Raw genomic sequence first — 5,833 nt, 5'->3', positions numbered from 1 at the left:
TTGTTTCGGTAACGACGGCCGCCCATGCGACCGAAGTGCCGAAATCGAGCGCCACGAGTGTAGTCGCCGCCGGACACGCTGCCGTGCTACATGAGCTTTCCACAGCTCAGAAGATGGCTAGGCGTGGCATGCTCTTGATGAGCCAGGAGCAAGCTAGCTGGATGTCTGAGGCCTTAAGTCGCTACGACATACTAGTCGTGGCACTTATGTTGCGCTGCGGAGCACTGGAGTCCCGCCTGGCTATGCCGCCACCGGCTGCCCCCACGGTTGCCACATATGCAGCCACCGCTGCTTTGGGCACGCACCTTGTTGCCCCTCGTGCGGTCCCAGTCGCCCCCGTTGCTGCCCCACGACTAGCGAAAATTCGCGAAACGTGGTCGGCAGTAGTGGCCTGCGACGACCCGGCGCTGTCAGGTAGACAGATTGCGGATAAAGTCCGTAAGGAAGTTGCTCCAGCCCTTGGAGTAAGGGTGCACGAGGTGCGCGAGCTGAAGCGAGGAGGTGCGATAATTCGCACGCCATCGCAGGTGGAGCTAACCAAAGTGGTTGCCTCCACTAAGTTCGCCGAGGTGGGCCTTAAAGTGGCAAAGAACCCCGCGGAGAAAGCGAGGGTGACGGTCTTTGACGTGGACACGTCCGTAAGACCCGATGAGTTCATGATGGAGCTTAAGGAGAAGAACTTTGAGGATTTACCCTTGAAGGACTTCCAAAAGGCGGTGCACCTGGCGACAAAGCCCTGGTCTGCAGCTGACGGTGCCACAGTCAATGTGGCGCTAGAAGTGAACGACGAGGCGCTGGCGGTGCTTGATGTAGGCAGAGTCTACATCAAGTGGTTTTCGTACCGATGCCGATCGCTGGTCCGCACCTATGCTTGCCATAGGTGTGTTGGATTCAACCACAAGGTGCAAAACTGCCGGTTCAAGGAGAACGTCTGCCGTCAGTGCGGAGAAGGCGGCCACACCGCAGCAAAGTGCACCAAACCGGTGGACTGCCGGAACTGCCGCCATAAAGGGCTGCCCTCGGGGCATTACATGCTCTCGGGCGCATGCCCGATATACGGCGCGGTGCTAGCGAGGGTGCAGGATAGACATTAATATGTTTAGCCTCATCCAAGCGAATTGTGGTCGATGCCGTGAAGCGGTCCCCGATCTGTCAGTACGGATGAGAGAATCGGGGCATCTCTTTGCACTGATCCAGGAGCCCTACGTGGACCACAGAGGAGAAATCGTCGGATTTCCTGCCGACATGCGTGTCTTTAAGGACACCAACAGCAAGGCTGCCATCGCTGTTGACGACCCAGATGCCATCTGCATGCCGATTGCACAACTGACAACGACGCTCGGAGTATGCGTGAGAGTCACTGGAAGATATGGCACAATCTTCTTGTCCTCCGTATACTGCCGTTTTGGAGCGGACATCAATCCCTACATCGGATACCTGGATGCGGTTCTGCTGCTGGCCAGCAGAAACCCAACTATCCTCGGACTAGATGCGAACGCAGTATCTCCTATGTGGTTCAGCAAAATCCCAGATAACACTGGGACTAGCGAGAATCGCAGAAGGGGTCAGCTGCTATCAGAGTGGGTTCTTGGAAATCGAGCCGGAGTGCTCAACGTTGCCAGCCAGGAGTACACGTTCGATAATTACACGGAGCCCAGGCGCCAGAGTGATATCACTAACCATACAACATATAGACTGGTCATTTCATACGACGCATTTGGACACAAAAAAACGGACCGCGAAAGGTCCACCGTGCTCACAGCAGCAGGTCCATGCACTTCGTGTGCGTTCGGGTTTTTTGCTGTCTCATTCTTATTCTCATTTTTATGCTCGCGCACTCATTGCACGAGTTCAGTCGTTCAGTCGCAGAGAGGCGCTTTTTGAAGAAGCTTGCCCTGCGCTTGAATTCGTCTTTGTATGTATGCGTGATCATGCATTCTCATACACGGGAGCATGTGTGCGTTTATTTCATTTCGGCGCATCAAGAATATTTTGTGTTTTGCCACATTTCAAACTTGGTACCCTAAGAATATGGTCGTATTTACTATTGGGTTATGATATAAATATTAAAATTATATGTTATAATATATTTTTTTAATATTTCAGCAAACATTTTATTTTTGTTTACAAATTCAAATCAGTGGTAGCAGTAAAATGTTTTACATATATGTATGTATTCGAATTTATAGAAATCAGTCCACTGAGATGGGAACAGGGCATATCGCAGTCGTGTCACTTGAAACACCGACTGCTCTTCAGTGGTTGAGAAAACTTCAAACTAAATCAGTTCTTGTCGATGTTTTGCGAGCGGTTGGTGCCTGCATACCCTACCGACGATTGCTTTTAAGAGGAACGGGCTTTTGGGACACTTGTTTTAAATGTTATGTTTAGTGATCTTTGGTAGATTTATTTTTTAATGATTCGCAGTGTTATTTTAATTGTCTTTAAACAAGTAATAAATAATAAAATACTTTTTATATTATTGAAAAGGTAAATGGAACAAATATAAAAATCCACATTTTTTTAATGATACTAATTTATTTTAATGATTATATTTTTAGATTTTAATTGTACCAATATCTTGAATTATAACGAATTGTTTAAAGACAACTAAAATAACACTGCGAATCATTAAAAAATAAATCAACCAAAGATCACTAAACATAACATTTAAAACAATTGTCCTAAAAGCCAGCTCCCCTTAGCCTTCTTTAAAAAGCGCCTCTCTGCGACTGAACGACTGAACTCGTGCAATGAGTGCGCGAGCATAAAAATGAGAATAAGAATGAGACAGCAAAAAACCCGAACGCACACGAAGTGCATGAACCTGCTGCTGTGAGCACGGTGGACCTTCCGCGGTCCGTTTTTTTTGTGTCCAAATGCGTCGTATGAAATGACCAGTCTATATGTTGTATGGTTAGTGGTGATATCGACGTGACCTTCGTCAATGATGCAGCCTGTACATGGGCTACGTACGACTGGAGAGTGCTCCCGTGGGAAGTGAGTGATCACAACATTATCAATGTTGCGATTACACCCGACCCAAGCAGTGCAATTGAGAACTTAGTTCTTGTACCGCAGTGGAAACTCTCCAGGGCGAATTGGCGAAGATTCGGAATAGGAATCAGGAGTGCAATCGAGGGAGTACAGGACTTGGAATCGCAGTTGGACGACCGGATTACTGCCCTACGCACTATTGTACAGGAAGTGTGCGATGGAGTGTTAGGACGCAGAAGACCGCGAGCTAGGGGAAAGGTAATATGGTGGACACCTGAACTGAGTACCAAACGCCAAGAGGTCAGGAGACTGAGGCGCAGGCTACAGGAAGCGCGCCGGGGTGGCACCGGTGACGCTGGGCAACTTGCTACTGAACTGAGGCTTGCCTCAGGACAGTACAAGAAGCTCATCCTGGCGGTCAAGGAGAAAAACTGGCGAGACTTCGTGGGACAGAACAGAGATGACCCATGGGGGCACGTCTACCATATCTGCCGAGGTCGCAAGAAGACAACCGAAATTGGGTGCCTTCGCTCGGGTGGTTAGCTTGTCGTAACATGGCACGACAGCGCAAGTGTGCTTCTTCGCAACTTTTTCCCAGTTGCGAAGAGGATAGCACCTATCGCCATCCCGGACGTTGCCCCACCGGCCCTCGAAGCATTCGAGGTTGAAGCATGCGTCGCCAGGCTGAAGAACAAACGCTCTCCTGGTATGGACGGCATCACGGGCGGGATTGTCAAAGAGGTATGGCGTGCTATCCCTCAGTATCTAACCGAGCTATACTCTCGCTGCCTCTCGGAAGGACACTTTCCTACCGAGTGGAAGCACCCGAGAGTGATACCATTGGTGAAGGCGCCTGATAAAGACAGGGAGTGATCCTGCCTCTTATCGAGGCAGTTGCCTTTTACCAGTGTTTGGAAAGGTACTCGAGGGAATCATGGTGAATCGGATAAAGGACTTATTACCGAATGGATGCAGATGGCAATTTGGGTTTACCCCTGGAAGCTGCGTGGAGGACGCCTGGAAACACGTAACGAGTACAGTTGCTGCCAGTACGGCGAAATATGTACTCGGAATCTTCGTTGATTTTAAAGGTGCCTTTGACCATGTTGAATGGAGCGCAGTGCTCGATCGACTCGCTGGCGTGGGCTGTCGAGAAATTCGCTTGTGGAACAGCTTTTTCTCCGGTCGACGCGCAAGCATCGTTAGCAGATATGAAGTAGCCACAGTCTCTGTCACACGGGGCTGCCCGCAAGGGTCTATTAGTGGTCCATTCATATGGAACCTACTGATCGATGTGCTGCTTCAGCGCTTGGAGACACAATGTGGCTTTAGTGCATATGCGGACGACTTACTTCTCCTTGTTGAAGGGAGGAGTCGTGATGACATCGAGCGGAAAGGGACGGAGATGATGGAAATCGTCGAAGCATGGGGAGCTGAAGTTGGAGTGAGTGTGTCGACCAGCAAGACGGCAATCATGTTGCTAAAAGGCAAATTAGACCCGAGGAGACCCCCTACGGTACGGCTTGCTGGAGCTAGCCTGCCGTACGTACAGGAATACCGGTACCTTGGTATCAAAATTGGCGAACTGTTGAGTTTCCTCCCTCACATAGAGGTTTTGCGAGACCGACTGGCGGGTGTCACGACAGCACTGGCACGTGTACTGCGGGTTGACTGGGGACTCAGCCACCGCGCGAAGCGTGTTATCTACGCCGGCCTAATGACACCTTGCGTGCTATTTGGTGGCTCGGTTTGGTACAACAAGGTGAGTCGAGGCAAAGCCCGAGACCGTCTTTTATCGTGCCAAAGGTTAATCCTTTTAGGATGCCTACCGGTTTGCCGCACAATGTCCACAGTGGCACTGCAGGTGATTGCTGGTGCTCCTCCAATGGATTTGGATGCACATCGAAGTGCAATTAAATTCAAGCTCAGGAAAGGAGTGTCTCTAAGTGACAGCGACTGGCTTTCCGGACAGGACCTTTCGGAATTGGACTGGAACAGCAAAAAGGCGTTGTTAGATGAACGTCTGCTAAATGAGTGGCAGCTCAGATGGGATGGTGCAATACACGGTCGTGTGACGCACAAATTCTTCCCAGAGGCAGCGTTTGTTTACAATAGGAAAGACTTTGGTTTTACCCTAAGAGCCGGATTTTTGGTGACAGGACATGGGTCGCTGAATGCATTTCTGATGGGGAGAAGTCTCAGCAACACACCAGCATGCTCATGCGGTGGGGAGCTGGAAGACTGGCTACACATCTTATGTGTTTGCCCCCTTTACTCGGACTTGCGTCACTTGGAGGCTCTAGGCGTAGTGCAGGAACATGGCAGCTGGAATGTGACGGGAATAGTTGAGACCCCTGAAAGGATGCGTCTCCTAGGAACGTTCGCACAGGCAGTCTTCGATAGGCGGAGAATCGATCCATCGAGGGAATAACCTAGGGAACACTGGACAGGACCATTTTTGCGGATGACGCGTTGCGGAGGAGGGGCTTTTAGCCGTGGTGCCGTGTGGTTAGCGGCGAAGAATACTGCCACAGCTTGTCATTGCTTGTCGTAGGAGGCGACTAATATGGCACAGGGGTACCTTATCCGGGCTTGTCGGAGCCAAAGGGGGAGGGCCCACCGAGCCCTTAATTTCGGTACCACGGGTTGGGCAGTTCCAAGGCTGCCCATTGAGGTCGGCCCCCTTGTGGGAGTATCGTGGTGGCTGTGGTTGACACCCATATCGCGGGTAGAACTCTCGGGTTCGACGTGGAGTTGCGTTATACAACTCGGGTGCTGTGACCCATAGAGCAGTAGAGATTTTAGATGATCTCGCCCCTCAGCAAGGGGGAGTGTT

This window comes from Drosophila elegans, unplaced genomic scaffold, assembly GCF_018152505.1.
Source record: "Drosophila elegans isolate 14027-0461.03 unplaced genomic scaffold, ASM1815250v1 contig_408, whole genome shotgun sequence".
Classification (NCBI taxonomy): domain Eukaryota; kingdom Metazoa; phylum Arthropoda; class Insecta; order Diptera; family Drosophilidae; genus Drosophila; species Drosophila elegans.
This window is presented reverse-complemented; position numbering follows the sequence as displayed.